This window comes from Giraffa tippelskirchi, chromosome 3 (genome assembly GCF_054371585.1).
Source record: "Giraffa tippelskirchi isolate mGirTip1 chromosome 3, T2T-mGirTip1v1.2.pri, whole genome shotgun sequence".
In the NCBI taxonomy this organism is placed as follows: Eukaryota; Metazoa; Chordata; class Mammalia; order Artiodactyla; family Giraffidae; genus Giraffa; species Giraffa tippelskirchi.
This window is the reverse complement of record NC_137277.1, coordinates 87129613-87152589: the sequence shown is the minus strand read 5'-3', so window position 1 is coordinate 87152589 and position 22977 is coordinate 87129613. Positions and strand designations below refer to the sequence as shown.

Here is a 22977-nt window from a genome sequence, read left to right as displayed (position 1 = left end):
ATTCTTATCATCTGCTACTCTTCAAAGCTCACACTCAGCACATCATTCCCATGAGTTTCCAAACTGCACAAGGCTGAGTTCACCTTGAGATCAGTGGGCAGAAAGCAAGGGAACTCAGAGCAACATGATATGAGTGAGGTTGTTAGGCAGGTTGTGCCAGCATAAAGTTTGCAAGAGTCCATCCACACAGAATGGTGATGGTGGCAGTGGCTGGAACAAGAGTGAGGCCAAGAGAATCTTATTTTGTATGGAATGTTTTTCTAAAGGGGGAATTGAAAAAAATGGAAGGATTCTGAACTCAGATTTCTCCACGTGTGTCTCTGAGCTCTGGTCTGCTTTAAAAATACCATTTCTGGAATTTGAGTCAGTTCTAGTGAGGTGTATGAACCTAAAGCCCATTACACAGAATGAAGTAACTCAGAAAGAGAAAAATATCATATATTAGCACACATATTTGGAATCTAGAAAAATAGTACTGATTAACTTATTTACAGAGAAGAAATAGAGACACAGACATAGAGAACAGACTTGTGGACAGAGCAGGGGAAGGAGAGGCCAGGAGAAATTGAGAAAGTAGCATTGACATGTATACACTATTTATGTAAAATAGATAACTAGCAGGAAGCTGCTACATAACACAGGGAGCTCATCAATGACGCAGAGGGATGGAATGGGAAAGGAGGGAGGCTCAAGAGGGAGGGGATATATATATAATTACGACTGATTCATGTGGATGTATGGCAGAGACCACCACAACACTGTAAAGCAATCATCCTCCAATAAAAAATAAATAAAAATATCAATTCTGGAAATGATACCTGTGAGTGTGGTCTATGTCAGAAAGATAGCAGAGAACACCAATTAGTAAAATCAAACCTAAAGGAAACTTCTTGGCTTTATATAAAAGATAGTTAAATGCATGTGCACCCTTTTATGTTTTAAGTTGGAATAAAATGTTTACAAATTGTGTATATATCTTTATACAATGACTTCCTTTTTAATTAACAGACCAGTCTTCCTCAATAATGTCAGATAACAGAACTTATTTATTCTTTCTAAAAGATTAAGCCTTGATTAATTTTTAATTAATTTATTTAATTGAATTAGGATTGAGTTTTGGATAGTTCTTTGATTTTTACAGTTGGGAGATAATGATTTTTTTTAAATTGAAATATCATTATTAATGTTGTTAAGTTTCAGGTGTACAGCAAAATGATTTAGTTACACATATATATTCTTTTTCAGATTCTTTTCCATTACAGGTTATTATAAGGTACTCAATATAGTTCCCTATGTAGAGGATATTGATCTTTTAATAACAGTTTTATTGTGCTATAATTCACATACTATAAAATACACTCTTTGAGGGACTTCCCCTGTGGTCCACTGGCTAAGACTCCATGCTCCCAATGCAGAGGGCCCAGGTTCAATCCCTGGTCAGGAAACTAGATCCTGCATGCCATGCAACTAAAACCTAGCGCAGCCAAATAATCTTTTTAAAAAACCACTCTTTGAAAGTGTGCAAGTCAGTGATTTTTAGTATATTTACAAAATTGTGCAACCGTCATCACTATGTAATTCAAGAACATTTACATCACCCCAAAGAGAAACTCTGTCTACATTTGCAGTAATTCCCGTTCTCCCTTTGACCCAGTCCCTGGTAATTATTCCTCTACTTTCTGTCTCCATGGAGTTGCCTGTTCTGGACTCTAATAGGTGACAGCAAAATAGTGCCTGTGATATAGGCTTGTGTGGCTTTCTGAGAAATTATTAACTTTTTCTGTCTCAGAATCTATCTTAGAATTTTGATAATGTGTTAGGATAAATAGCTGTTACCCATTTTAAACTTAGTAGACTACACAGACGTATCTAAAAATGCTTTTGAGTCATTGCAGGGACGTGCCTGCTAAATAAGGACTGAAACATTTAGATACAGCAACTTTTGTGGCTATCTCCTGAGTCTGATCATTGAACTCATTAGGTGCTCTGTCTTCAAAGAACAGCATTGTTAATTGTGCTTTTACCTGCCAGAAGAAACGTATGTTAGACCAGGCAGTGTAGTTAGTAATAAAATGTCCATGTCAATGAATATTAAAATTACATACAGGTTAATGAAATAAGAATTTGTGTGTCTGCTGATATTAATCTAAAATTCTGATGAGGGGAAATGCTATATTTAGGTGAATTCAAGAGTGAATATTCACTGACAGTCATTCTAATAAACAGAATTATTTGGGATATAGTACTACAATTAATACCTAGGACATTTACTCACCTTTGAAGTTTTCAAAAATATATTAGCGATTCAAGGAGAATCAACAGATTAAACATTAGGAAGGAGGAGAATTTGCCAAGTTCTTTTTTTTTTTTTTTAGCAGCAAAATAGTACAGCCTCATGAAAGAGGAGTAGGGAATATCCTTAATGGAGTAGGATCCAAGGTGTTGGAAGCAGCTGGAAACGCCCCATTTGGTATAGGACTGACTGTATTAGTATATGACTGAGGAGAAGAAACCTGGGAATCACAGTTCACTGAAGCTCCTGGGCCTCAAAGTCCTCATCACAAAGGAAGAAACTTATTTTGAAGTGGTTTCTGAAGGTGTCTCTCCCAAGTTTGGGTCTGTATTTCAAGAAAGGAGTCTAGATCTCAGCATCACTTAGATGTGTTATAAGAGGGTAACTACCTTACCATCCCACTGCAGGCACGAAAGTTTAAAAACATTCAAAAGTAAGAAGTAAATCTCTCATCCACTTTCTGAGTCTGTTTCTGGGCTGTCTCTTTCTAATCCTTATCTTTTATGTTTGAAGCTACAATCAACATGGAATTGAATTTTGTTTATGGTGTGAGATGGCAGGGTGTCTCTTTTCTTTCCCTTTTCATAGGAAAATCTAATCCACCACCACTTTTGCAGTGGCACCTTTGTCATAAATCAGGTGTCTATATATGGACTCTACTCCATTCTGTGATCTGTCAATGTTTTCACCAATATCATACTGTATTAATTAGATTTGCATCTTAATATTCAGTAGAGTTTGTCCTCACACATTTTTCTCAGGAGTGCATGGTTATTCTTGACCCTTGACATGTTCTTTATCCTTCCACTTCAGAAAAAGTGAAAGTTGATCAATCATGTCCGACTCTTTGTGACCCCATGGACTATACAGTCCATGGAACTCTCCAGGCCAGAATACTGGAGTTGGTAGCCTTTCCCTTCTCCAGGGGATCTTCCCAACCCAGGGATTGAACCCAGGTCTCCGGCATTGCAGGCGGGTTCTTTACCAACTGAGCCACCAGGGAAGCCCAAGAATAGTAGAGTGGGTAGCCTATCCCTTCTACAATGGATCTTCTTGACCCAGGAATCAAACTGGGGTCTCCTGCATTGCAGGCGGATTCTTTACCAACTGAGCTATCAGGGAAGCCCATTCCACTTCAGAATCTACCTGTCAATTCCACAAAAATTAACTCATTGCAATTTTGATTGGGACTACATTGACTCTACAGATAAATCTAGAGAGGAATGACATCTCTACTAATTTGAATCTTCTAATACATCAACAGAATATATCTCTCCATTTATTTAGATCATTTTCAATTTCTCTAAAAATGTTTTTAGATTTTCTGTATAGAGGTACTCCACATCTTTCTTTAGATTTATTGTAGGTGATTGGTATGTTTTAATCCTATTGTAAATGGTATCTTTTTAGATTTCATTTTTTAATGGCTTGATGCTCAACAAGGACAATTTCATTGACTTTTGCATGGCAATCTGTATCCTGTAAATTTGTTAACTCACCTAATAATTCTTTTTGTTTAATTTATTTTTATTTTTGGCTGTGCTGAGTCTTCACTGCTGTGTGCTGGCTTTTCTCTAGTTGCGGAGAGCAGAGGTTACTCTTTATTGTAGTGCATGGGTTTCAGTAGTTGTGGCTCCCAAACTGAAGAGTGCTGGCTCAATAGTTGTGGCAATCAGGCTTAGTTGTTCTGCAGCATGTGGGATCTTCCTGGACCATGGATTGAACCTGTGCCTACTGCATTGGCAGGTAGATTCTTAACCACTAGACCACCAGGGAAGCCCTCACCTAATAATTCTAGTATCAATCTGTGGATTTTATTTTCTAAGAATGCAAAGGATTCAATTTTATTTCCTCTACCTTTAATCCTGTTATCTATTTTTCTTGCCTTATTGTATTAGGTAGGACTTTCAGTATATTCCTTGTTTCAGAGTGAAATATTTCACTATTAAGTACTCTATCCTGTAGTTTTGTTTTTCCATAAATGTGTACTTACATGCTAAGTTGCTTTAGTTGTGTCCGACTCTGTGTGACCCTATGGACTGAGGAGCCCACCAGGCTCCTCTGTCCGTGGGATTCTCCAGTCAAGAATACTGGAGTGGGTTGTCATGCCCTCCCTCAGGGGATCTTCCCAACCCGCATCTCCTGTGACTCCTGCATTATAGGTGGATTCTTTATCACTGAGCCTCCAGGGAAGTCCCTTTTCCATAAATACCCTTTAACAGTTTAAAGATGTTTCCTTTTATCTAGAGTTTGCTGAGAGTTTTTTTTTTTATGACTACATACAGAATTTTATCAATGCTTACATTATTAAAATAATCATAAATTTTCCTCATTTCTCCTGTTAACATGGTGAATGGCATTGATTAATTTTTATGTTGAAACAGTCATATTCCTGAAATAGAGTCAACTTGGTTGTGATATATCCTTTTATATTTTGCTGGATTCAGTTAGTTTAATAAAAACCTTAACTTCTAGGTAGGGTATATTAATTTTCAGTATCCCAATGTTTTTGTTGCAACAAGTAAAAAATAAAATGGATAAATTGCAAATTTATATTTGTAAAGCTATCAGAGAGTTGAGGAGCAAAGAGGAATGGGTAAACTAAAATTCCGCATTTATATTTGTAAAGCTATCAGAGAGTTGAGGAGCAAAGAGGAATGGGTAAACTAAAATTCCGCAACAATAAGAACCCATCCTAGGTGAACTAGTGATTGTCTTATTTTTTTCTCTGGTGGGCTTGATTTAGGCAGGGAGACTGTACTAGAAGAAAAAGAAGCCAGCAGAATTTTTGACTGTCACACAGAGCTGGTGTGACCAATTAGAAACTGGAAAAGCCCAAATGCAAGGGTAATTTTCCCTGTGAGACATTTCCTGAGGGTGATGTGAGGCTGGGCCCTGGTCAGAAAGGCAGATTTTCATCTCCATTGTCTTGTGGTGCTTAGGGGGAAAAATCCTACTAGGGGAAAAAATCCTACTAGAGGCTTTCACAGATTCACAACTAGGCTCTCCCTCAGGTTTATGTCCATGGATGTGTAGCTTGCTATGCTTAGTCATCAATCGTGTCTGACTCTTTGCAACCCTTTGGACTGTAGGCCACAAGGCTCTGCTCTCCATGGGATTTCCCAGGCAAGAATACCGAAGTGGGGTGCCATTTCTTTCTTCAGGGGATCTTCCTGACCCAGGAAAGAACCCTTGTCTCCTGTGTCTCCTGCTGAGCCATTGGGGAAGCTCAGTAAGATTGCTAAGTGCTGCCATAACAGACTACCACAGACTGGGTAGTCTAGAAAAGTTTATTTTCTTGCAATTCTGGAAGCTAGATGTCCAAGATCAAAGTGTTAGCAGGTTTAGTTTTTTATAATGTCTATTTCTTTGGCTTATGGATGGTGGTCTCCTTGTGTCTTCACACAGTCTTCTTTTTGTGTGTGTGTCTGTGTCCTAATCTCTTCTTATAAGGACATCCATCACGTTGCATTAGGGCTCACCCTGATGAACTCATTTTAACCTCTTTGAAGACCCTTTCTCCAAATGCTGTCACATGCTGATGACTGAGGTTTAGGACTTCAGCATAAGAATTTGTAGGGGTTGGTCAGGTGGGGCGAGGGAGGCACAATTTAGTCTCTAACAATGGGGTTGGATACCAAAGAGCTAAATTCAAACATCTGAAGGACAGAGCTACAGGGCTGAGGAAACAGAGATTATACAAATTCTCAGTTAAAAGCTCTGAATCAATTCAATCACTGATTGGATTGAGGTGATCTATTCTTCAATCTATCTGCCTAAGGAAGGTATCAGCTGAAGCCTTCTTTTATATACAAAGTCTGTCATATAATAAAAGACTATTAGACATGTAAAGAAGGAAAAGGTGACCAATGACAAAGACAAAATACTAATAACAGAGCAAATCCTTCCTTTCATTGAGAAGGTTTTAAATTGCAGATGCAATTTGAGTTATTGAATTACCTGATTTCTTCTTCTATCAATTTTGGAGAACTGGGTCTTGCTAGAAATTTGTTCCTTTCATCTAATTTTTCAAAGTTATAAAGTCTCATAATATCCTTTTGAGGTTTTTTAATATCTAAAAGATTTGTAATAATGGTAAGCACAGGTAAAGCATCAAAAAGTTCAGTTCGCAGCTGATCCAAGCTGTGGTAAGATGAGAGTTTTCTGTTTTTTCCTGTTCACTCGCATAAGAAGTTTATTATGGTCATTGCTGCTGCTGCTGCTGCTAAGTCGCTTCAGTCGTGTCCGACTCTGTGCGACCCCATAGATGGCAGCCCACCAGGCTCCCCTGTCCTTGGGATTCTCCAGGCAAGAACACTGGAGTGGGTTGCCATTTCCTTCTCCAATGCATGAAAGTGAAAAGTGAAAGTGAAGTTGCTCAGTCTTATCCGACTCTTAGCGACCCCATGGACTGCAGCCTACCAGGCTCCCCCGTCCATGGAATTTTCCAGGCAAGAGTACTGGAGTGGAATGCCATGGTCATTAGCTTTTTTCAAAGAACTATCTTTTAGCTGGGGCTTCCCAGGTGGCATTAGTGGTAAAGAACCAGCCTGCCAATGCAGGAGACATAAGAGGTGCAGGTTCTATCCTTGGGTCAGGAAGATTCCCTGGAGGAGGTCATGGCAACCCACTCCAGTATTGTTGCCTGGAGAATCCCATGGACAGAGGAGCCTTGTGGGGTTACAGTCCATAGGGTTGCAAAGAGTTGGACACAACTGAAGCGATTTACCACACAGCACACATCTTTTAGCTGTGTTGATTTTTTCCATCAAATGTATGTTTTTATTGCATGAATTTCTGCTTTTATCTTTATTTTATCCTCCTTCCACTTTCTTTGGGTTTTATTTCCGCTATTTTTCTTTCCTCCTTTTTTTAATTTGTTTCCAGGTGCTCAAACTTTTAATTCTTACAAAATACCATAGAAATGAAACCAAACTAAACAGATATGTACCTGAACGTATGTACAAAATTTTACTTATGAAAAGAAAACTTAAAATAGGCAGTCAAAAAAAAGAGTTTAAAACCAGTACTATGAAGTTGATTTTTGTAAAGTAATTTTAATTTACTGATTGTAGTTGGTTTTCTAGGCTTATTTATATATTTTATTCTGGTCAGATGCATAAAAGAGATTTTATTTTAGAATATCTTTGGTTTAATTTTATTTCATCAAATAGTCCTGAATTTTTTTCCCTTTGCAAATCTTTCAACATGAAGACATGGCATCTAAGTTACAAATCAACTTTTGTCTTGTTCCCATTGAGTCACAGGTGAGAAAGGCAATGTGATTTATCCTCTTTCAGGATCAGACATTCAAAGAATTCTCATCAGTTTACCTGACAGACGTGAGCTTGTGCTTTTTGAGGGGTAAGCAAGATAAATTGAAACAGTGGGAATCTGCTGTCTTGAGTATCATATTCATTATGTTCTTTGGTTAACCGTATCATTTAGAACATCAGACTCGGCCAGCCATCTGAAAGGAGATTCAGCAATGGACCACAGGGAAAGAATGAAACAAGCCATGGGAAAAACAAAAACAAAAACATTCACCTCTGGATAAGGCCTTCTTGTTATTGAAAGGAGCTTTGTTTCTCTCCCCAGGAGGAACTGATATAGTAACAGTGTCATTCTTGTGGACAAAATTCATTTTTCCGTAAACAGGCTGGCTGAGATAAGTTCAATACAAAGTACAATTTGTATTGCAGTTCAGTTCAGTTCAGTCGCTCAGTCGTGTCTGACTCTTTGCGACCCCATGAATTGCAGCACGCCAGGCCTCCCTGTCCATCACCAACTCCCGGAGTTTACCCAAACTCATGTCCATCGAGTCGGTGATGCCATCCAGCCATCTCATCCTCTGTCATCCCCTTCTCCTCCTGCCCTCAATCCTTCCCAGCATCAGGGTCTTTTCCAGTGAGTCAACTCTTCGCATGAGGTGGCCAAAGTATTGGAGTTTCAGCTTCAGCATCAGTCCTTCCAGTGAACACCCATGACTGATCTCCTTTAGGATGGACTGGTTGGATCTCCTTGCAGTCCAAGGGACTCTCAAGAGTCTTCTCCAACACCACAGTTCAAAAGCATCAATTCTTCAGCACTCAGCTTTCTTCACAGTCCAAATCTCACATCCATACATGACTACTGGAAAAACCATAGCCCTGACTAGATGGACCTTTGTTGGCAAAGTAATGTCTCTGGTTTTCAATATGCTGTCTAGGTTGGTCATAACTTTCCTTCCAAGGAGTAAGCGTCTTGTAATTTCATGGCTGCAATAACCATCTGCAGTGATTCTGGAGCCCGAAAAAATAAAGTCTGACACTGTCTCCACTGTTTCCCCATCTATTTGCCATGAAGTGATGGGACCAGATGCCATGATCTTAGCTTTCTGAACATTGAGCTTTAAGCCAACTTTTTCACTCCCCTCTCTCACTTTCATCAAGAGGCTTTCTAGTTCCTCTTCACTTTCTGCCATTAAGGTGGTGTCATCTGCATACCTGAGGTTACTGATATTTCTCCCGCAATCTTGATTCTAGCTTGTGCTTCTTCCAGTGCCGCGTTTCTCCTGATGTACTCTGCATATAAGTTAAATAATCAGGGTGACAATATACAGCCTTGACGTAGTCCTTTTCCTATTTGGAACCAGTCTGTTGTTCCATGTCCAGTTCTAACTGTTGCTTCCTGATCTGCATACAGGTTTCTCAAGAGGCAGGTCAGGTGGTATGGTATTCCCATCTCTTTCAGAATTTTCCACAGTTTATTGTGATCCACACAGTCAAAGGCTTTGGCATAGTCAGTAAAACAGAAATACATGTTTTTCTGGAACTCTCTTGCTTTTTCGATGATCCAGCAGATATTGGCAATTTGATCTCTGGTTCCTCTGCCTTTTCTAAAACCAGCTTGAACATCTGGAAGTTCACGGTTCACGTATTGCTGAAGCCTGGCTTGGAGAATTTTGAGCATTACTTTACTAGCATATGAGATGAGTGCAATTGTGCAGTAGTTTGAGCATTCTTTGGCATTGACTTTCTTTGGGATTGGGATGAAAACTGACCTTTTCCAGTCCTGTGGCCACTGCTGAGTTTTCCAAATTTGCTGACATATTGAGTGCAGCACTTTCACAGCATCAGATTTAGGATTTGAAATAGCTCAACTGGAATTCCATCACCTCCACTAGCTTTGTTCGTAGTGATGCTTTCTAAGGCCCATTTGACTTCACATTCTAGGATGTCTGGCTCTAGGTGAGTGATCACACCATGGTGATTATCTGGGTCATGAAGGTCTTTTTTGCACAGTTCTGTGTATTCTTGCCACCTCTTCTTAATATCCTCTGCTTCTGTTAAGTCCCTACCATTTCTGTCCTTTATTGACCCCACCTTTGCATGAAATGTTCCCATGGTATCTCTAATTTTCTTGAAGATATCTCTAGTCTTTCCCATTCTGTTGTTTTCCTCTATTTCTTTGCATTGATCGCTGAGGAAGGCTTTCTTATCTCTCCTTGCTGTTCTTTGGAACTCTACATTCAAATGGGTATATCTTTCCTTTTCTCCTTTGTTTTTGGCTTCTCTTCTTTTCACAGCTATTTGTAAGGCCTCCTCAGACAGCCATTTTGCTTTTTTGCATTTCTTTTCCATGGGGATGGTCTTGATCCCTGTCTCCTGTACAACGTCACGAACCTCCATCCATAGTTAATCAGGCACTCTGTCTATCAGATCTAGTCCCTTAAATCTATTTCTCACTTCCACTGTATAACCATAAGGGATTTGGTTTAGGTCATACCTGAATGGTCTAGTGGTTTTCCCTACTTTCTTTAATTTAAGTCTGAATTTGGCAATAAGGAGTTCATGATCTAAGCCACAGTCTTGTTTTTGCTGACTGTATAGAGCTCCTCCATCTTTGGCTGCAAAGAATATAATCAATCTGATTTCAGTGTTGACATCTGGTGATGTCCAAGTGTAGAGTCTGCTCTTGTGTTGTTGGAAGAGGGTGTTTTCTATGACCAGTGCGTTCTCTTGGCAAAACTCTATTAGCCTTTGCCCTGTTTCATTCTGTACTCCATGGCCAAATTTGCCTGTTACGCCAGTTGTTTCTTGACTTCCTACTTTTGCATTCCAGTCCCCTATAATGAAAAGGACATCTTTTTGGGGTGTTAGTTCTAAAAGGTCTTGTAGGTCTTCATAGAACCATTCAACTTCAGCTTCTTCAGCATTACTGGTTGGGGCATAGGCTTGGATTACCATGATATTGAATGGTTTGCCTTGGAAACGACAGAGATCATTCTGTCGTTTTTGAGATTTCATCCAAGTACTGCATTTCGGACTCTTTTGTTGACCATGATGGCTACTCCATTTCTTCTAAGGGATTCCTGCCCACAGTAGTAGATATAATGATCATCTGTGTTAAATTCACCCATTCCAGTCCATTTTAGTTTGCTGATTCCTAGAATGTCGACATTCACTCTTGCCATCTCCTGTTTGACCATTTCCAATTTTCCTTGATTCATGGACCTACCATTCCAGGTTCCTCTGCAATATTGCTCTTTACAGCATTGGACCTTGCTTCTATCACCAGTCACATCCACAATTGGGTATTGTTTTTGCTTTGGCTTCATCCCTTCATTCTTTCTGGAGTATTGCAAAGACCTTCTAAATCATTGATGTGCTTTGTATCTATGAGTTCTTGTTTCTTCTAGTAATTTAATAAGCCTTTTAAAAGCCCTTAATTATTACCTAGATCAAGATATGTTTCTCATGCTTCTCAGTACTGCCTCATTATTTCCTCTTGATCTCCAAAACTAGCATGTTCACCCTGTATCTTTTGTCTTAATCTATTCATTTCTTTGTCTAAACTTTTTTTTTTTCAGATTTCAGGCTGTTTTACTATGATTTAGATTTTCCAAAAAGAACAAAATTATACAGAGTGAAAATTCAGGTGTCAGAAAGACTCAAAAGGCTTTTTTTCATTTTGTTCAAGTTTTGTTTCCAGGCATTGTGTAATAGAGTTTTTGCCATTGTTGTTTTTCCAAATGTCCGATGTGTGCTATGACTGACAACTACTTTTCTCTGGGTTTGATCAATTTTACAATAGACCATTTTAGTTCTTACCACATCGATAACAAATGCTTCAACATCATCAGCTCCAATTTGAAGTTCTTGTTGCATTGTGTCAAAAGAAATTTCTTTATTTTCCACTACCATTCCCATAAAAGTAAGTAGTCTCATTTTTGCCATATTCTGTTCATATAGTAGGCCAACTGAATCAATGAATTTTTTTATTATGCTGATGAAACGACATATGATGCCAATTTAGCACTCACAAAAATGGTTAAAAGATCATGTATAAGCTCGCCTTCCAAAAACTTGACTTGTTTTAAAGTAAGAAGATGATCAGAAAGGAATGCATTTGGATCTTTCAATGCTTGCACAATACACCTGTGGGCATCAGCTCGAGCCTGGGAAGCATTGTCTTCCATGTAACTGCCTAACAATTCCACCATAACTTTTGATACGGCATAATTTTTCTTACAATCCACAAGTGCCTTATAAAGTAGCCTTTAAAGGGTGTGTTTTTTTTAAGTGATGAGGTTCCCATCAGAAATCCATTTTCTAACTTGATCCAGCTCAGTTGGAATATACTGGATGGCCCCACAAGAGGCTGCCACTTTAGTGAGGCTGTATATCTTACAAGAGTATTCTTATCCATCCCATGGAAGATTGCTTAGCATCTGGTTCCAGGATCAACAGGAGGGATACTGCGGCATCCATCACACTTTCAAGGACTTTATCATCTTCCTTCAGACATACATCACAGGCTTCAATAATTTGAGCTAAACCTACATGAAGTCCACCTTCAGAGTTTTCTTCTGAAATTTCAGCTCCTTTATATTTCAGATAAGCACGAAGCTCAGCAACCTGATCTTCCACGCTGATGTTGATGAACTCAGGGACACTCACGGTGAGGGCCCGCTCACCCTGGACGTTCTGCTCGCTAACCACGATGACCGCTAAACTTGTTTTCTTCTATTTTCTCTGGGCAGATTTATTTTCTTTTTTGTGACATTTTCTCCTCTAGTTCTTTTTCTTTCTTATCTAGTTTACACTTATTTTTATTTAAAGTATCCAGGGGACTTCCCTGGCAGTCCAGTGGTTGACTTTGTTTTCCAGTGCAAGGGATGTGGGATCAATTCCTGGCCAGGGAGCTAAAAATCTCACATACCTTGAGGCCAAAAAACCAAAATGTAAAACAGAAGCAATATTGTAACAAATTCAATAAAGACTTTCAAAATAACCCACATTGAAAAAAAACCTTTAAAAATATTTAAAGTATCCAAACATTCTTTTTGTTTTGTTTCACAATGCCATTTCTGTTGTTTTTGGTTAGCCACTTCAGAATCAGCAAGGTTTAATTCATCTTTAAGTGGATCTGCTACTGATTAATTTTCAGTTTAATTACAACACACTTGTTTTCTGCTTCTTATTTCAGACTTTTAAGAGGCTCCATGCTTTCTTTTGTTGTTCCATATTTTTCTCAACAATTTTCATTTTATTTTCTTGAACCTCATCTTCCAAGGTCTCAACATCTACAGACTAGGATTCTTTTACATTTTTCAAGTTCCCACATTTTAGAAATAGTTTTTCTTAATGTCATCTTAACATTTTATAACATAGTTGGCAACTTCTAAGAAAACTTTCATTGTGTTTAATATACTCTTCAAGAATAGACAAATGTTGCTGAAAATTTGTTATCTGGGCTTATGTATTTTCAATCTTCTCCTCCAAGTCAGTTTGAAATAAATCCACATTTCTGCTTAGAAACTCAAGTCTTATTTTCAGGTAAATAATAACATCCCACAAAGACTTGATCACCATCAGCAGTAAAAACTACAGTTCTTGGGTCGTTTTGGGACTGCATTACTGCACTAGCTACACAATTATTTTTGATTAGTAGCACTGTCTCTATGTCTCTCATGTCAGTTAGGCTATTTGTAACAACTACATTTTCTATTTCTAAAGCTATCAGAACTGTTGGAAACTGGATGATAAGCAGCTCTATCTAACACCATACGTCTTATTCCAAAACTCAGAAACTATTATCTGTGGCTGTGAGGTCCCTAGTGAATAAAACCTTTTCATCTGTGCCTGAAGCATTCTTTCATCAGCATGATTATGGCAACAATAGGCTTGCAGAAGTCCTTTTAAGCAATATTCAATAGCCAGAGCAAGCTCAGTGTCCCAAAGATGAATGAAAGAGCCTGAAGAGCCTACAGGTTTACAGGTAAAATGTTCACATCAATAAGCATCATCTCTGGCTTCAAGAAGGGTTGGAACATGAGGGCCAAATCCTTTTAGTCAACCGTTATTACTTTCTTTCAGTTGCCTCTGATTATATAGTTCAGTATATACTTCACATCTCATTCTTCTCCCTAAATTCTGGTATGTTTCCTTTGGCTTGCTGAAACTGTTCAATCCCTTGATTGACTGAACTTCTTTGAACCTATAAGGCCTGTACACTCTTTTCTTATATATATAATTTTTATTCAAATATAGTTGATTTGAAATGCTGTGTTAGCTTCTATATCCACTTTTTTTTTAAGATTCTTTTCCCATATAAGTCATTTTGGGGTTTTGAGAAGAATTCCCTGTGTTGTGCAATAGGTCCTTATTAATTATTTATTTTATATATAGCAGTGTATATATGTTGACCTTGATCTCCCAGTTTATCCTTCCTCCATTTCCCCCAATAACCATAAATATGTTTTCTACATCTGTGACTCTATTTCTGTTTTATAAATGAGTTCACTTGTATCATTTTTTCAGATTCCTTATATAAGTGATGTCATACGATATTTGTCTTTCTCTGTCTGATTTATTTGACTCAGTATGACTAGGTTACACTCTTTTTTAACCAAGGTAATTTTTTTGCTTTTCAGCTCAAGTTCCAAAGATTGATTGTACCTTTTTTTTCAGTTCTTCAATTCTTTTGAAAAGCTCCTCATCATCTTTCTTTAATGTTCTATACGGATTTGGATTTGTTATAGGGAATGGTTGTATAAAACTTCAGTTTCATTATAAGCTCTTTTCTTAGGAGTAACATCTATCTGCTTTCAATACCATACATTCTGGTGTTCATGTACTTGTCTCTTCACTAATCTTTTCTGTTTTATCTTGAATATCCTTGTATCCTTTTTTCTGCTTCATTAAGTTTGACCTGTTGTTCTTCATTTTCCTGTCAAGTCTAGCAGCAGGATCTTCTCTAACTTTTATATTATCTCTCATAGCATTCCACTGTTTTTCTGTTTCATTGACTACTGCCCAAGCCATTTCATGTTTCAAGTATCTTAAATTAGCCTTCAATGTACTTAAACCAGCAGTACTTTGAAAAACATTCTTCTTTCTCTAAATACTGGTGGTCTAGTTCAATAAATTACTCTTCCTTGATCTATGTACTCCTTGTTCTTTCTTTTGTTTCCATAATGTATAAATAACCTTCCTTCATCTGCTCAAGTTGGGTTGCTCTCATGGAGAATTTTTATCTGTTTCCCTCAATTTAGACAGCTATAACTGGTTGCTCATCTCTTGTGTTAAACTGAAACAAGATTATCCACCTGTATGCTGAAACGATCAAGAACTACAATCAGCTCTTCTTTCCTAGTAGAAGTCACGGTTCGTGTTTCACTTTTTAGTTTGTAAGACTGACTCTCTGTCCATGCTGCTGGGATGTTGCACAGCTAGAGTCGCCGAACACATTTGACATCACCTCCACTGTTTCTTAACGTTATTGAGATAGCTGCTGAGTTCCATTGTTGCCAACAATAAAGTTGATATTAGAACCAAATTTAAAGGGTCTAAGTATCAAACTACACTTGAAACTTCTTAGCTGAATACTCTCAATTATCCTAATTTCTGCTGCAAAGTAGAAGTGTCATTAGTGAGAGAAACTGTACCTTCATCTTCCTCACTTTATGTAAATCCTCCAACTCTTGTCTCAGTCTTTTAGCATTTTTAAGAGAGAAGAAATTTTCTTCCTCTCTCTAGGCCATCAAGTCTCAGACAAGTCAAAGTATCCTCAAGGAGCCAATCGGAGGGACTGTCGTGGTGCAATCAGACGTGAAGGCCACCCTGAGGACGTCTGGGCCTTGCCTGGCCACCTCTGGCCCACGAGGAACCACGTGCCTGCTACACGGTGCTCTGCACCTGCCTCTGCTGTTTTTCTAATCTCATGAGAGATTTTTAGATCATAAGTTTTTCCATCTTCCTTCTTTCCTAATATGTGCATTTTATATGCTGTAAATATCCCTCTCAACATGGCTTTTACTGCATCTCACAACTTGTGACAGGTGGTATTTTCAGTGTTACTCAGTTTAAAACATTTTCTAGCATCCTTAATAATTTTTTGTTTGAACAATGGACTATTTATTTATTTTTATTTTTTAATTTATTTATTTTAGTTGGGGGCTAATTACTTTACAATATTGTAGTGGTTTTTGCCATACATTGATGTGAATCAGCCATGGGTTTACATGTATTCCCCTTCCTGGACCCCCCTCCCTCATCCCTCCCCATTTCATCCCTCTGGGTCATCCCATTGCCCCAGCCCTGAGCATTTGTCTCATGCATCGAACCTGGAATGGTGTTCTGTTTCACAAATGATAATATACATGTTTCAATGCTATTCTCTCAGAACGTCCCACCCTCACCTTCTCCCTCAGAGTCCATAAGACTGTTCTATGCATCTGTGTCTCTTATTCTGTCTCGCATATAGGGTTATCGTTACCATCTTTCAAATTCCATATATATGCGTTAGTATACTGTATTGGTGTTTTTCTTTCTGGCTTACTTCACTCTGTATAATGGGCTCCAGTTTCATCCATCTCAGTAGAACTGATTCAAATGTATTCTTTTTAATGGCTGAGTAATATTTGAACAATGGACTATTTAGAGATGTGTTTCTTAATTTACAAATGTGTGAGTTTTCTACTGATAATTTTATTTCTAGCTTAATTCCACTGTGGTCAGAGAATATGTTCAGTATTATTTCACTTTGAAATTTGTTGAGACTTGCGTTGTGGTCCAGCATTTGGTCAGTTTTGCTTTAATTTTCCATGTATACTTGAAAAGTTCAAGTTCATTCCTGGTAGTTTTTTGTGGCTTGTTTATCTTAGTGGTGATTTCCTTTAGTTTCTTTTTTGAAATATTAAACTGTGAAGTATAATATGCATTGTGGGGGAAAAAAAACATAATTCAAAAAATAACCGCAAAACAACCACATAACCCATCCTCCAGGTCAAGAAATAGAATATTATCAACACTCGAGAAGCCCACATGTGTGTGCCTTTCTGATCACAGTTCTATCTATCCCCCAGAATGTAACCATTATCCAATGACTTATAGTAATTTCCCCGCTTTTCTTTATAAATGTACTACCTTACTACCTCTGTGTGCATTTTTAAACAAAAGGACTTACTTTTGCCTCTTTTTAAAAGTATATAATCAAATTGTATGCACTGTTTTGTATCCTGATTCTTTTTTTAACTCAACATTAGGTGTATAAGATATGTTTATGTATCTCCAGCTTATTCCTTTTGCCTGCATTTTAGTTGATATTTGTTACTGTATAATATTCAGTTGTATCAAAATTTTATTTATCCATTCTGCTATTGGTGGACTTTGGGGTTATTTCCAGTTCGGGCCAATTAATAACAATACGCCTGTGAACATTCTTATACATATATTCAGATGCACATCTGCATGTATTTCTCTAAGGTATAGATCTTGAATTTAAATTGTCGGGCCAGGGGTACAAATATGTTCAACTTCATTGGATGCCACATGATATTTTCAGAAAGATGATACCAATTTACATCTCACCAGCATTGTTTGGATGCTCCTGTTGTCCCAGTTTTCTCTCCAACACTTAATATTGTCAGACTTTAAACTTTTTTCCAATCTGATAGGTGTGTAGCCCATTGTAGTTTTAATGTGTACTTCCCTAATTACTAAGGAGAATGTTTATTGATCATTTGGATATCGCTTTTGTATAGTACCTGTTAAATAAAGTCTTACTCATTTTTCTATTTGACTGTTTCTGCTATCAGTTTGTAATAGTAATGCTCACTAGGCTTTGCTGATTATACATACTGCAAATACCTTCTCATGACCTTTCTTTTTTTATTCTAATAATACCTAACAATAAATAAAAATACAGTCTTTTGAGGAACAAAAGTTCTTAATCTTAATGTGGTTAAATTTATCAATCTTTATTTTGTACTTGCAATTGTTTGCATTGTCTTTTATAAATTCTTTATTATTTGGGGGCTATGATATACTCTCCTCCATTCTTCTAAGAGCATTATAGTTCTGTCTTTCTTATTTAGATTTTAATCTACCTGGAACTTATTTTTGGGTAGCCAAAGAAATCATCATTCTGGGATCACTTCAGGGTCTTGGCTCAATTCGTTCTTTTCAGTCTTCTACTGACCAAAGCCTCAGTATCCTGATAACAGTGTTACTACTATCATCATTTACCTCAGAACAACTCTAGTTTTATTTTGACTTTTGGAATGAGAGGGTCTTCAGAGACCTCCCCGATCTCTTGAGAGACCAACAATGCCTCAAAGAGTTGGGTCCTATCCAAGGTCTAGTTGTTCCTTAGCAGAAGGGGGCCTCTGTGCACCTAATCGGTCATAACACCATTCGGAAGTCCTTAATAATATGTTTGCATATTGTTCCAGATCCATACATATAAAGCATTTTCATTCGTTTAAAAGGCTGTGTAAGGATCTATTATATGAAATTTATTTAACTGATCCCCAAAGATGGGCCTTTAAATTCTATCCAATTATTTGCCATTACAATATTGCAGTGTCGTTTCACACCTCAGTATATCTGTATTATAAACTCCTAGAGATTGAACTACTAGATCATATGCCCTCCCCCAACTCCTAGCATAGAGTTTGTATCCATTTAAACTCCAGAACTGTAGGAGCATGCCTATATTTTCACATTCTCTGCAAATGCATTTATACTTATCTGTCTGTTGAAAATAATATCTCATAATTTCAATTTGTATCTTTTACTAAGGTAAGACAATGCCTTTTATACATCTGAGAGAAATTTGTATTTCCTTTTCCTGAAACTATTATGATCTTGTTCTGTGCTGTGCTGTGCTTAGTTGCTCAGTTGTATCTGACTCTTTGTGACCCCAAGGACTATAACCCACCAGGCTCCTCTGTCCACGGGGATTCTCCAGGCAAGCATACTGGAGTGGGTTGCCATGCCCTCCTTCAGGGAATCTTCCCGACCCAGGGATTGAATCCAGGGCTTCTGCATTGCAGGTGGATTCTTTACCATCTGAGCCACCAGAGAAGCCCTATTATAATCTTGGTCTTTACCTTGTTTTCCTGGTGGTTTTTAAGAATCCCAAAGTTTGCAAGGTCTTCATGCTTTACTGCCATGTTTCTATTCAAAAGAATACTGTTTATAAACAATGAAATGTTCATAGAATATTTGCTTTATGCAACTTAAAGGAAACATACTACAAAATTTTTCGACAAAGTATAGATGCAGTGTTGCAATTTAGATATTTTACCAGACTCATTAAAAAGATTCTATGGGGTTTGGAGAAAAACTAGAACTTTGTAAGTACGCATGGAATATTAAGCTAAACTGGTTTTCAACTATCCCATATGTTATTCTTTAAATATGTAAGACTGTCTTGTTTTTCTTTCTCTATCAAGAACCAAACTTTATAAAGATTTATTGCTGCCAAAATTTTAATCTACTCAATTAATTTGTGAATCATTTATTGTAAATTAATTTAAGTAAGTATACAAGCCTGAAGATCTTTAATATTAGTAGATTAGATGTCATGGTACACAGCTAAAATGAGCAACAGATTACATTATCTTATTTCCTCTGCACTTTAAACTAATAGCACTTTCCAATGACATTTTTCTTATAGAAAATTAGCCCAGCTTCTTTAGGATTCATAAACTTTAAAATAGCTTAATCTTAAGAACATAAACACTAATCATTAATGTGCATGTGTGCATATACTTGGTCATATCCAACTCTTTCCAACCCCATGTACTGTAGCCCGCCAGGCTCCTCTGTCCCTGGGATTTTCCAGGCAAGAATACTGGAATGGGTTGCCATTTCCTACTCCATAGGATCTTCCCAAACCCAGGGATCAAACCCATGTCTTTTTTGTCTCCTGTATTTGCAGGCAGATTCTTTCCCACTGTGCCACCTGGTAAGGCTAATCATTAACTTAATACATTGTTAATTGAAACTGAACTCTGTTCTTGTTTTAAAATTATAGTAGTAGATTTCTTTGGAAGCAAACAAGGAAAAATGATTTTTCATGTCATTCAGGTTTTCTGATTCAGGACACTGGCATATCAAATGCAGAATATTTTCAAAGTAAAACAAATCACACTCTCATATTACTTCAAAGACTTTTAATGTCTTTGGGGATTAGATAATTTATGTATATTTTACCAGCAGAATATATTCTTACACTTTTTATGTTTGAGCCATTGACTAAATTATGTTTAATTAGACTGGACAAGTATTTGACTGTTATCCTATAGGATATATCCAAACTAAACCTATAGCCTTAACACAATGTTAGAAAATCTGATAGTTAAAGTTACTGATTTTGCAACCTATTTACTGTTTAGCACTTGCCCTTGAAAACACTAACAGACATTTTTAACATTTGGGCCACAGATGAATACCATTTTTAAAGATTAAGTTATTTTAAGATTGGAGGAATTAGAAAGAATATCTGGCTTAAACCCCTACTTTATCCTAAATAAAAAGTGAGACACAGGAAAACTGTGCCTTGCCCCCACGGATAAAGGCAGCTCAAGTGCACAAAACATTCTGATTAAATCTGCTTCCAACACATCAATAGAATTATCATTCTGTTCTAAGTTTCACTTTTGATGTATTAAAGATGCCAGTGATGGAAACCATCCAAAGAAAATATCCCCTCAGTCTTTGGAGCTGGATTTTAGCAATAAGGAGAACATGCTGAACAAGTAAAATAGTCATTCTAGCACTTATAGAGAAGCATCACTTAAAAGGCTTCCTCCCCAATTTTAAGGTTGATGGCAAATATCCTTGCTCCCCAAATCATACCACTCTAGAATCAATGTATAGTGTTCTAAGTTTAATCTTGGAAAACTATTTAAGGGCAAAGTATATGGAGTTATACTTCTCAGTTTTTAGTTTTATAATTTATTTATTTTTTGGCTGTACTGGGTCCTTTTTGCTGCACAGGCTCTTTGTCTAGCTGTGGTGAGTAGGACTACTCTCCAGCTGCAGTGCACGGGCTTCTCATTGAAGTGGCTTCTCTTGTTGCTGAGCACAAGTTCTAGGGCATACAGCTTCAGTCGTTGCAGCACCTGGGCTCAGTGGTTGCAGCTTCTGGGCTCTAAAGCACAACCTCAATAGTTGTGGCACATGGGCTTAGTTGCTCCCCGCCATGTAGTATCTTACCAAGTCAGGGATTGAATCCACGTCTCCTGAATTGACAGGAGCCACCTGTCCAGCCACTGAGCCACCAGGTAAACCCTCTTCTCAGTTTTAATGTCCGTGTCAAACTAGAGAGCTAAGGCTGGACTTCCAGATCATTATACATTTCCATAAAACACTTTCCCATGAGTTTAGCTTGGGTGAATCATGCAAATTAAAAAAATCCTCAGTACCTAACTGTCCCCAAATAAAGACTATTCCCCCAAAGAAAGATATGGGGAGATGTGAGTCAGTGCAAACATGAGAAACATGAAAAATAAATACTTAACTCATTTCATAGTTGGTAGGTACAATTGAAATATCTTTGCCAGAAATTGTTGTTATAGTGGAGATCACCAGCCAAATCAAAGTCCTCAAACCAATGGCTTTTATGATTCTGTACATAAGCAAGGAAAGCCTTTATAATGTCATTGAAGGGGAGGCAGGTTACTAGAATCTTGTTTTAGCACTTTAGACTTACATAATCATCTTGACACAGCTCAAATAGAAATTTATTACCTAAGACATGGATTTGGAGGAGTTTCTAGGAGCTAAGTTTGTCATAGCTTGGAACACAGTTGGACCTGGAGTGGCCTAACTCACAGTGGTCTGGGTTGTGCTGATTTTATAGTTACTGGTTCCTAGAGTTAATCTGCCTTCCTGGCTGGGGAAGACACTGAGGGAATGGACCTAACTCATGATAGCCATGGATGAATGTCCAGCCAGCAGACAGTTCATTGTATCCAAAAGCTATGGCCACAAACAATAGAAAGATCAAGTCAGCAACAGGAAGATACAACCTGGGGTGACTTAAAACTCATGAATATAGTTGTACAGATCATGTGCTGCACAAACCTAGATGATTCCATGTATGTCAATGGTACGTCCCAGCAGGTGAGTCAAACACAGATGGTGGGAATGCAGGAACAATAGGTAAATGGTTGTCCAAATAGCTATATGGAGTAAGTTGGAGCAAGCAAAGTCTACCAATAGTAAGAATTCAGAGACAGGACTCCAGCCTAAGAAGACAGACCATAAAGGAAATATTCATGTCTCTAACAGAAAAGAGAATCTTAAAGTTTTTGTCACCTTGGAGTGCTATCAAAGCGTGATTCAGCAAGTGAGTCTGACCACCACCTTTTGAATTTCATCTCCTCTAGATTCTTGCTACTGCCATGCGCACTGTGGCGCAGGGGTCCAATGCTTTCCCATTAAAGTTCTGGTGCAATTGTGGACAAAAATACCTTGCTTTGAGTCTTCCTAGTAGAATAGAAACAAGCTAGAACTTTTCCAAAAAAGATTTCACTAAATAAAACACATGATCAAAAAAGAAATATTTAGGGAATGTACTATCTCCTCCCAGATTTCTAGGAATTTATCCAAAAAAAATAGTTATGAATGAGTATCAATTAGGGTTTGATCAGAGAAGTAGAACCACTTATGAGTGATAGAGAGAGATCTGTGTAGAGATTAGACTTTCCACAGTTGTGGGTACTGGTTTTGCAGTTTGTGTAAGACTGTGGCTCTTCATCCAGTGCCAGGCCTACAGTCAGCAGGGCAGCAGTTAGAAAGGGAAGACGCACGTCAAGTGGGAGAGAGTGAGGACAAACTGGAACCCGCAGGATGAGCTACCACTGAAAGAACAGAAGTAGAACTTGCATTTGCCTCTCACAACTTCCAAACATCCTACTTCAGTGATGAGGAAGACTCCTAGAAGATCTAGTACATGTTTCCACAGGGCACACGTGCACCAGGGTCGGTACATGGAGAAGTTGAAAGAGGAGATCTGGTGGGAGCTGGATCGGTTAGGCCCAGGTACTGTCCCGTGAAGAACTGACTGGAGTTGCCACAGACCGCTGGCCCTTCTAGCAAGATGAACTAGCAGAGCCACGACAATATGCTTGAGCTGCGACAGTGTCTGACCCTACATCAGTCTTCCAGGTATATGTATGACTGCTGTTTCATTTCTACCATCTAAATCTCATGCAAAAAAAAAAATTGTTTTATGGCTCTTATTAACTCAAAACCATACAGGGAAAGGGGTCCTGGGAAATGTAAGAGCAGCTTACTAGAAACAATACAAAAGTCACCAGAGAATGTGTGCCAAAATTAAATAGAGATGTTCACTGCAGTATTATTTATGATAAACAATAGAATATGACTTAACTGTCCAACAAT

The 22977-nt window shown here is 37.9% G+C and overlaps 2 pseudogenes; both read right to left on the bottom strand.

Annotated features, from left to right (window-relative positions):
• Window positions 1-6249: 6249 nt before the first annotated feature.
• Window positions 6250-18734, bottom strand: LOC145540450 (structural maintenance of chromosomes protein 6-like; annotated as a pseudogene).
• Window positions 11209-11779, bottom strand: LOC145542497 (eukaryotic translation initiation factor 3 subunit M pseudogene; annotated as a pseudogene).
• Window positions 18735-22977: the final 4243 nt, after the last annotated feature.